This window comes from Phacochoerus africanus, chromosome 7 (genome assembly GCF_016906955.1).
Source record: "Phacochoerus africanus isolate WHEZ1 chromosome 7, ROS_Pafr_v1, whole genome shotgun sequence".
NCBI lineage: Eukaryota > Metazoa > Chordata > Mammalia > Artiodactyla > Suidae > Phacochoerus > Phacochoerus africanus.
Genome location: NC_062550.1, coordinates 64,904,535 through 64,916,327, shown reverse-complemented (window position 1 = coordinate 64,916,327; position 11,793 = coordinate 64,904,535). Strand labels below are relative to the sequence as shown.

The 11,793-nt window shown below is 33.9% G+C and overlaps 1 pseudogene; it reads right to left on the bottom strand.

Moving 5' to 3' along the window:
* Positions 1-2,316: 2,316 nt before the first annotated feature.
* Positions 2,317-6,919, bottom strand: LOC125130418 (taste receptor type 2 member 31-like; annotated as a pseudogene).
* Positions 6,920-11,793: the final 4,874 nt, after the last annotated feature.

Here is an 11,793-nt window from a genome sequence, read left to right as displayed (position 1 = left end):
AGCAACATATTTAATATATTGAAAAGGGAGAAAAATAAAACCTCTTGACATAGAATACCCAGACAAAATATTTTTTCAAAACAAAAGGAGAAATTAAGACTTTTTTCAGACAGAAAAAGCAAAAAGAATGCACACCAGCAAGTGCACACTATAAGAAATCTTCAAGGATATCCTCTAGGTAGAAAGAAAATAATACCAGATGGAAATAAGAATCTACACAAAGGCATAAATAGCATTATATATGTGAATTACCTGGAAAAGTATGTAAGTGTCTTCTCTTTTTTAAAAATCTTTTTAAAAAAGATACTTGTTTAAAAATAATAACAATGGATGGTGGAAGTTTTAACATATGCAAAAGTAAAACATACTTTTCTAGAATAAAGTAGCTAATAATAATGACAAAACTTTTAAAATAGGATGTGATAAAGAGGAAGAGAAGGTATAGCTCAATAAAATCTTCTACATTGGATACTGATGTTAATACTAGCCAGGATTAAAGAAAGAAATCTACCTTATGCTTCTTCCTGATTGCACCACCAGTTTTACTTCCAATCCTTTGTGGAAGTAATTTCCATAATTTTCTTCATTGTTTTACTATCTAAATATGATTTCTAAATACCTCGGCATACTTTGGAGATACTGCAGATTCAGTTCCAGATTACCTCAATAAAGTGAATGTTGCAAAGAAGTGAGTCACACATATTTTTTGGTTTTCCAGTACATATAAATGTTATGCTTACACTATACTGTAATCTATTGTGTGCAATAGTATTGTCTAAAACATGTGCATACTTTAACTTAGAAACACTTTATTGCAAAAAAATTTACCATCATCTGAGCCTACAGTAAGTAGTAACATCAAAGATCACACAAATCCCCGTAACAAATATAAGAAAAACAAAAATGTTTGAAGTGCTGTGTGAATTATCCAAGTGTGACACAGAAACATGAGGTGAGCAAGTACTGTTGGAAAAAAATGATGCAGATAGATTTACTTAGTATGGAGTTGCCACAACCTTCAATTTGTGTAATTAATTAATTAATTAATTTAATGCAATAAAGTAAGGTATGCCTGTGTTTAGTTTTGCCAGCAATTAAGATTTTAGGAAATTGGAATTTTTTTTTTTTAGGGGAGTACATGGGGAAGGTTGAGTTCCTTTTATTTAAAATTATATTTTATGTGAAACAATCATCCATATGGTGGTACGTGATTGTAGTTTATTTTTGTTGTTGAGTAGTATTCAACTGTATGAATCCACCACATTTTATTTATCCATTATTGTTGATGGAATATACTTTTATAATAATGCTGTTATGATTATCCTTATACATGGACCCTGGTGAGTATATAAGTATCATTTTTAATATTTATTAAAAAGCATTTCATGTACACCCAAAACTAACACAACATGTTAAGTCAACTATACTCCAATACATTTATTTTAAAAATTAAAGTAAAATTTAAAAATGTTTAAAGTTTTTGAAAATAAAATAAAATTTCTTTAAATTGTCTAAAAAGTATTTCATAATCTTAGGATTATTTAATATAATTTGGGATATCTATTCTTGATTACACTCAATAAAAATCCATTATGCTAATTTAGTCAGGTTAATCAGTAAATCGTACCCAAGTAGGAGGTTAACATCTGATTTACATTATTGAAGATGAGTATATCAATAAGGTATCTTAATATGCATGAGAGTATTAAGTATGTATAGTGTTTGTCAAAGAAGAATGATTAATTTTTTGCTTAGTAATAAATCTTACGTAAATGTGTGCATGTTCATTTTTCACATTATAATGTTTCTTATTTTAATTCCTCTAAATAAATGAATCTGAATGGAAGTGAGGCTGGAAAAGCAAATTAAGTCATAACAAAGAAAAAGACTTTGAGTTTTAGAAATTTTTCTAGGAAGCCTTAAACAAATAACTCTTCACTTTTGAATTTGTATGTATTTACCTAATAAGAATCTCATTATAAAGAGATGTGTAACATCATTAACCACAGGCAATGGCTACAATCATCATGTTCTTTTTCTTCATCCTTTTTATACAATTTGAATTTCCTAAGTGTTTTACCTACTTGTATTAAGTTTAATCTTCCTTCTTATTTATTTATTTATTTATTTATTGGCTGCCCCCATGGCATACATATATTCCTGGAACAGGGATCAAACCTAAGCCACAGCTGTGACCTGAGCCACAGCAGTGACAATACCAGATCTTTAACCTGCTGCACCACCAGGGGACTCTCAAATTTAGTCTTCCCTATTTGTATCAAGTCCGTATTGCTTAGAGTCACATATACACAAAGTTTACAAAGACTCATATTTGTTTTCTGCTAGAAGACACATGATGCCCCTTAATTCTTTTCTTCTATCCAGCATCTCAGCTGCCTCAGAAATGATAGGTAGACCTGTTTTAGCTTCTTTTTTCTCCAAATCAGGGTAAATGAGTGGCTAGAAAGATATATGATTTCAAAAGCCTGGAAAGCCATGATAACTAGTTTGTTCTGCTGCCTATTTTTACTCTAAAACTGAGACAATCAGATCCAGGAAGTAAATGGCAAATAGCAAGAGAAAGATCACAGTTTGGACCTTAGTGCTGGGATCTTGGGATCCTTTGCCATTGAGCTTCATCTTCTCAATATGTTCCCACAGGGAAAAGATTAACAGCAGAAAAGATATGAGACATAGTAAAGGTTTACTAACGTAAACAGAGTCATATTTGAAAGGTATACAATGTCCCTCAGTTTGGTCTTCTGAGTGAAGTTTTCTTTATATTCATCTGTCTGGATAGTCTCATCTACACGTACCACCACAAACTGAAAAGCCAAAAACAACAAAGGCCCCAATATTATCACAAGAAGTACACTTTTAGTTCTCCACTTTGTGAGGAAAATTAAGCTGGAGAAATTGGCTATCTTGAACACATAAAATATGTTGGAGCTAGTAGCAAATCAGATGTTATAATGGTTGCTTATTATCCAGGCAGTAATAATAATTTCATCTAAAGCTGGATTAAATACATTTGCTACCCAATTTATTAATATTGCCTCAAGCAAACCAATTCTGGAGACTGCCAGAGAGTAGTGAGAATTCCATCAGCTGAGATCTTTTGTCTCTTGGTCCAGTCAATTCAGTTTACCAGTGATATGAAACCACTAACAAAATTTCCTAAAATAAATTCTGCTATTACTAGGATAGAAAAAAAAAATACTTGTTAGTAAACATATCATGTCTGAGGGGAAAATAAATCCAAGCCTAATATTCCTGCATAGGGTTCCTTAGTATCCTAAAGTTCTACCAGTAACTACCTGGTTTCTGAGTGTGCAGTAAAGTCTTTGTTTTCTTTTAAATTCTGGGATCAATAACAAGTAGGAAAACATCATGGGGAGCTACTGCATGTGTATGTATTCAAAGCTGTCTTTATGAAAAACATTTCCAAATAATTCAAATGACTTGTTCATATGCATATGTCCTTGACATAGGCTGGAATGTTTTATAGCTGATGTTGAAATGAGAGCTGAATTCTCATTTGCTAACACGCAAATAAAGATATAGTCTCTTTCACTGTTTGCAATTGTTTCTGTTTTGTTTTGTCTTTTTGCCTTTTCTAGGGCTACTCCTGCAGCTTATGGAGGTTCCCAGGCTAGGGGTCCAACCGGAGCTGCAGCCACCGGCCTACACCAGAGCCACAGCAACATGGGATCTGAGCCACATCTGCAACCTACACCACAGATCCTTAACCCACTGAGCAAGGCCAGGGATCGAACCCGCAACCTCGTGGTTCCTAGTCGGATTCATTAACCACTGAGCCATGACAGGAACTCCATGTTTGCAATTGTTTGCCTTGTCTAACCTCTACACAATTTGAATTCATCAAATTTATATGTTAGCTAGTAAAATTTTACAATATGATACATAGAATGTCTAAATTTGTAAATGGAATTTAGTGATCCACTAATGATGTAATAGGTCTTTATTGCTGAATATTCATTTAAATGAAAACATTAGATCCACAGAGAAAAACTTAAAGGAATTTATCTATAGGTTTTCTAAGTTTTTACTGTCAAAAACTCTTCACATTCCCTAGGTCTCTCAGCAAGTTTAATACTTCCTAAAATTGGATGCTGCTAACTAGTATTTATATATATATAGCTTTATTCTTTACAAGTTCATAAACACATGCACGCATACAAAACCTACACATTTCATTTGGTTAACCACTGAAAAGTTCTAAGTAACTGTAATACAAAAATTATTGTTCCAAATTTCCAAAATAAAAAAGCAAATCTTATGGAAGTCACCTAAATTAAATCTCCTTCTTTTTCACGAGACTTTTTTACCCAATGTTTTAAAATTTTCAGGTCCGTGGCAACTCCACGCTCCCCTCCTTTCTTCTTGCTGCCACTGCACCTGGTTGCTCCACAATATGCCACTGCCACCATGCTCCAACTGACCTATCTAATTTTTAATATTTATCAAGTGTATCTCTCATACTTAGTTATTTTATAAAAGTTTCTCTCTTGAGTATATTTAATATTAAAATATTAATTATTTAATTAAAAATTTTAGCAATTTTATAAAGGTTCTTGAAAACCCATTGTGATTTTTATTGCAATTGCATTGAGCACAAGAATTTAGATAAAATTTCTATCTTAAGAAATTGACTGCATCTACTCAAGAACATGGTATATATGTACCTTGGTTCAGATCTCTTTTTATGTTATTCAATACAATTTAAGAAACTTCTCATTAAAATATAATACATAATTGCTACTGTGAAAAGACATATATGAGTGCCTTATTTGGTAATTTTGCTAAACTTACTTACTTTGTTTGATAAACTTATTACTTATTTCTTTGTGAATTACTTTGTGGACTATCTGTGATAAACCTGTTGTCTGCAAGAAAAAGAAATGTTTTGTCACTTTTATTCAAATTCTCATGAGTTATTTGTCTTTTCTCATTATAATGGCTAATACTTCTAATACAAAGCTTTTCTTAATCCTGACATTGATGTAAAAGAATCTACATTTTACTACTATGCATAATGTTCCTGAATTTTTTAGTATACACCATTTATCAGGTTTGAGAGGCAACTGGGTTCTCACATCAGGCTGATTGATAAGGTTCATCTCCTCCATGAGGCAAGTTTGTCAAGACTAGGAAAGGTGGCTGTTTTATCTAATGTATAAAAACCAACACAGTCAAGGAAAATGAAGAAATGGAGGAATATGCTTCAAACTAAAGAACAACATAAATCTCTAGAAACAAATCTTAATGAAAAGGAGATAAGTGGTTTAATAGATATGAAATTCAAAATAATAAAGATGCTCATTGAAGTCAGGAGAGAAAGACATAAACAAAATAAGAATTTCAACAAAGATAAAGAAAATGTTTTTAAAAGTACCAAACAGAAATTATAGAGTTAAAGAATAAAATAACTGAATGAAAATTTAATAGAAGGGTTTAACAGAAGACTAATTAAAAGGAAGGAAGGATCAGTGAACTCAAAGACAGGGCAGTAAAAATCATCCAATCAGAGAAGCAAAAATAAAGAAGAATGGAAGGAGTGAAGATAACTTAGACTTGTGGGTGACCATCAAGCAGACCAATTATATGCATTACAGATGTCCCAGAAGTAGAGGGGAAAATGCAGAAAGCTTATTTAAGGAAATAATGACTGAAAACTTTCAAACCTGGAGAAGAAACAGATATCCAGATCAAGGAAGCCCAAAAAGTTCCAAGACAGAAAAATTCAAAAATTCTCACTGAAATGCATAATTAAATTGTCAAAAGTTAAAAATAAGAAGATCTTAAAAGCAGCAAGACAACAGTTCCCATCATGGCTCAGCAGAAATGAATCTGACTAGCAGCCATGAGGATGAAGTTTCAATCCCTGGCCTCACTCAGTGGGTTAAGGATCCAGCATTGCCATGAACCGTCTGTAGGTCACAGATGCAGCTCAGATTCTGCCTGTGGTTTAGGCCAGCAGTTATATCTCTGATTTGACCCCTATCTGGAAACCTTCATATGCCATGGGTGTGGCCCTAAAAAGTCCAAAGAAAAAAAGCAGCAATAGAAATGAGACTTAAGTACAGGGGAACCTATATATGATTATCAGGTCATTTTTCAGCAGAAGCCTTTCAGATCAGAAGAGAGTGGGGTGAGGAGTTCCCATTATGCTTCAGCAGGTTAAGAACCTGACATAGCATCCATGAGGCTACAGGTTTAATCCCTGGCCTCAGACAGTAGGTTAAGGATCCAGCATTGCTGCAAGTTGTGGCATAGGTTATAGATGTGGCTAGGATCTGCTGTTGCCATGGCTTGTGGCATAGGGCTGAAGTTGCAGCTCCAATTCAACCCCCAACATGGGAACATCCATATGTCACAGGTGTAATCATAAAAGGAAAAAAAAAAAAAGAAGAAAGTAGGGTGAAAATAAAGTGCTAAAAGAAAACAACTGCCAACCTATAATACTTCACCCAGCAGAATTTTCCTTTAGAAATGAAGAAATGAAGAAGAGATAAAAATTTTCCCAGATAAACCAAAGCTGATGGAGTTCAAGATCAATAGACTGCCCTTAAAAGAAATGACTATATTGCAAAACTACGGTCTTCAAAACAGTGTGGTATTGACACAAAAACAGACATTTAGATCAGTGGGACAGGATAGAATTTTCCAGGACAGGCAATTTTGCATCATTTCTTATACTCCTCCTCTAAGGTCTGAAACAGGTCTTTGTGCCTTAACTCTGTATTTTTATGATCCCCTTTAAATAATTTGTTTGTTAAATATACTTAAACACTCAATTTCTAAATGTTTTTAGCTTGACTTGAATTTTATTATTCACTAAGGTAAGCTGTGCACAAAGATCTTTAGAAAATTATTTAGAAATTTTCAACTCACCCATGTAAACATTTCAAATATAAATCATTATATGTGATGATGATAATGATGATGGCAGCCAATTGGAGAATGCTAACTGAGAGATGTGTGTTAATGCAGTTTTCTAAGTATCAGAGTTCACTGTTATGGGAGAACACTGTCAATCTTCTCCATGGTCTCAGGATACTTAATATCATTCTCAGCATCACAGATCATTTGAAAGAATACCTTTACTTACTACTTCATCAAGAGTTTGGATTACCCAAATTCACAGAAAAAAAAAAAAAACACAAGCAAGATGAAGAAGCTCAGAAACCATTCCCAGTTAAAACAACAGGAGAACTCACCTAAAGCAGTCAACAATGAAACAGACCTCTGTAGTCTGACAGACTTTGAGTTCGAAAGGGAAATAGTGAAAATACTGAAGGAATTAAGAGAGGATATGAACAGTAATGCAGATTCCCTCAGAAAGGAGCTAGAAAATATAAGGAGGAGCCAAGAAAAACTAGAAAATTCATTTTCAGAGATACAAACTGAACTAAGGGCAATAAAGACCAGAATGAATAATGCAGAGGAATGAATTACTGACGTGGAAGATAGAATAGTGGAAATCACCCGAACAGAACAGCAGACAGAAAACCAAATGAAGAAACATGAAAGCAATATAAGAGGCCTATGGGATAATATAAAGCAGGCCAATCTATGCATAATAGGAATTCCAGAAGGAAAAGAGAAAGAAAAGGGAATTGAAAATATATTTGAAGATATTAAGGCTGAAAACTTTCCAAATCTAGAGGATACTGATATCAAGATACAGGAAGCACGGAGGGCCCCAAACAAGTTGAACCCAAACAGGCCCACACCAAGACTTATTATAATAAAAATGGCAAAAGTTAAAGAGAGAATTCTAAAGGCAGCAAGAGAAAAGCAAAGCATTAATTATAAGGGAACCCCCATAAGGCTATCAGCTGATTTCTCTACAGAAACACTACAGGGCAGGAGGGAGTGGCAAGATATATTTAAAGCACTGAAAAGAAAAAATTTGCCACTTAGAATACTCTATCCAGCAAGAATATCATTTAAAATAGAAGGGGAAATAAAGAATTTCTCCAATAAACAAAAGCTAAAGGAGTACAGCAATACAAAACCCATTCTAAAAGAAATACTGAAAGGGCCTCTCTAAATTATAGAAAAAAAAAGGAAAATCTAGGATGGAGGAAACAACAGTTGGAAAGCAGTCACTTAAATAAGCCAGCATACTGATCTAAACATGAAGATTTAAAAGAAAAAGAAAAAAAATATATCAAATTCATACAGTGTGGGCAAGGGAAGTAAGAAATATTAGATTCTTTTTCTTTTTTTGTTTTGTTTGTTTTTAAAGATGTGCTTCAGCCTATATGATTTTCAGGCTAAAGCAAGCAGATAGAGGAAGGGGTTAACATACTTAAAAAACAGGGCAACCACAAATCAAAACAGGACATTACATTCACCAAAACTGAAAAGTATTCAAACATAAAATAAATGGAAATCATCCAACCAAAAAAAGAAAGCAAGAAAAGAGAAACATAGAATCAACTGGAAAACAAGGTTTAAAATGGCAATAAATACATATCTACCAACAATCACCTTAAATGTCAATGGACTGAATGCTCCAATCAAAAGACACAGAGTGGCAGATTGGATAAAAAAGCAAAAACCTTCAATCTGCTGCCTACAAGAGACTCACCTTAAGGCAAGGACACTTATAGATTGAAAGTGAGGGGATGGGAAAAGATACCTCATGCCAATGGAAAATACAGGAAAGCAGGAGTTGCAATACTCACATCAGACAAAACAGACTTTAAAACAAAGGCCATAAATAAAGACAAAGAAGGACAATATTTAATGGTTAAAGGATCCATACAAGAGGATATTACAATTGTCAATATATATGCCCCTAATATAGGAGCACCCAGATACCACAACAAATATTAACTGACATAAAAGGAGAAACTGATGGGAATACAATCATAGTAGGAGACTTTAACACCACACTGACATCAATGGACAGATCTTCTAGACAGAAAATCAATAAAGCAACAGAGATTCTAAAGGAAACAATAGAAAAGTTAGACTTAATTGACATTTTCAGGACATTACATCCCCCCAAAAAAATCAGAATATACCTTCTTCTCAAGTGCACATGGAACATTCTCAAGAATTGGTCACATATTGGGGCACAAAGCTAACCTCAACAAATTTAAGAGTACAGAAATTATTTCAAATGTCTTCTCTGACCACAATGGCATGAAACTAGAAATCAACCACAGAAAAAGAAGTGAGGAAAAAACCTACTACATGGAGACTAAACAACATGTTACTAAGAAACCAGTGGGTCAATGAGGAAATCAAGAAGGAAATTAAAAAATACCTCAAGACAAATGATAATGAAGACACAACCACTCAAAATCTATGGGATGCTGCAAAAGCAGTGCTCAGAGGGAAGTTCATAGCAATACAGACAGTCCTCAAAAAAGAAGAAAAATCTCAAATCGACAACTTAACCCACCACCTGAATTAGAAAAAGAACAAGCAAAACCTAAAGTCAATAGAAGGAAGGAAATCATAAAGAGCAAAGAGAAAATCAATAAAATCAAGGTTCAAAAAACAATAGACAAAATCAATCAAACCAAGAGCTGGTTCTTTGCAAAGGTAACAAAATAGACAAACCTCGGGCTAGAATCACCAAGAAGAGGAGAGAAAAAACCCAAACAAACAAAATAAGAAATGAAAAAGGAGAAGTCAGAACGGATACTACAGAAATACAAAAAACCATAAGAGAATACTATCAACAACTATATGCCAACAAATTTGACAACCTAGAAGAAATGGACATCTTTCTAGAGACCTACAGCCTGCCAAAACTGAATCAAGAAGAAATAGGTCAACTGAACAGACTGATCACTAGAAATAAAATTGAATATGTCATAAAAACACTCCCTACAAATAAAAGTCCAGGACCAGATGGCTTCACAAGAGAATTCTACCAAACATACAAAGAGGAACTTATATCCATCCTCCTTAAACTTTTTCAAAAGGTTGAAGAAGAAGGAACTCTCCCAAAGACATTCTATGACGCCACCATCACCCTAATTCCAAAACCAAAGATAACACCAAAAAAGAAAACTATAGGCCAATATCTTTGATGAATTTAGACACAAAAATTCTCGACAAAATTTTATCCAATCAAATACAACAACATATCAAAAAGATCATACACCACGACTAGGTGGGATTCATCCCAAGTTCACAAGGATGGTTCAACTTATGTAAATCAATCAATGTCATACACCGCACTAACAAAAGAAAAGTCAAAAATCACATGATCATCTCAATAGATGCAGAAAAAGCATTTGACAAAGTTCAACATCCCTTCATGATAAAAATGACCAAAGTGGGTATAAGAAGGAACATACCTTAACATAATCAAAGCCATTTATGACAACCCCACAGCAACAGAGAAAAGCTGACAGCCTTCCCGTTAAAAACTGGAACAAGACAAGGATGCCTACTCTCACCACTATCTCATTCAACATAGTACTGGAAGTCCTAGCCACAGCAATCAGACAAACAAAAGAAATAAAAGGCATCCAAATAGGAAGAGAAGAGGTAAAACTGCCACTGTGTGCAGATGACATGATAATATATATAGAAAACCCTAAGGACTCAACCCAAAAACTACTTGAATTGATCAACAAATTCAGCAAAGTAGCAGGACATAAGATTAACATTCGGAAATCAGTCTTATTTCTGTGTACTAACAATGAAATATTAGAAAAGGAATACAAAAAATACAATACCTTTTAAAATTGCAGCTCGAAAAATCAAATACCTGGGAATACACCCAATCAAGGAGGTAAGGGACTTACATTTCGAGAACTATAAAATGGTAATCAAGGAAATTAAAGAAGATGTAAAGAAATGGAAAGATATTCCATGTTCATAGATTGGAAAAATTAATATTGTAAAAATGGCCATACTACCCAAAGCAATCTACAGATTCAATGCAATCCCTATCAAATTACCCAGGACATTTTTCACAGAACTAGAACAAACAATCCAAACATTTATATGGAACCACAAAAGACCCAGAATTGCTAAAGCAATACTGAAGAACAAAAACCAAGCAGGAGGCATCTATCTCTCAGACCTCAGGCAATATTACAAAGCCATAGTAATCAAGACAGTATGGTACTGGTACTAAAATAGACAGACAGACCAATGGAACAGAATAGAGAACCCAGAAAGAAACCCAGACACCTATAGTCAATTAATCTTTGACAAAGGAGGCAAGAATATAAAATAGGAAAAAGACAGTCTTTTCAGCATTTGTTGCTGGGAAAGCTGGACAGCTGCATGCAAATCAATGAATCTAGAACACACCCTCACACCATCCACCAAAATAAACTCAAAATGGCTGAAAGACTTAACTATAAGACAAGACACCATCAAAATCCTAGAAGAGAACATAGGCAAAACATTCTCTGACATCAACCTTATGAATATTTTCTCATGTCAGTCTCTCAAAGCAACAGAAATATAGCAAAAACAAACCAATTGGACCTAATCAAACTGACAAGCTTTTGCACAGCAAAGGAAACCAAAAAGAAAACAAAAAGACAACTTATAGAATGGGAGAAAATAGTTTCAAATGATGCAACTGACAAGGGCTTAATCTCTAAAATATACAAACAACTTATACAACTCAACAGCAAAAAAGCCAACAACCCAATTGAAAGATGGGCAAATGACCTGAATAGACATTTCTCCAAGGAAGATATACAGATGGCTAACAAGCACTTGAAACAATGCTTGACATCCCTGATTATCAGAGAAATGCAAATCAAAACTACTATGAGA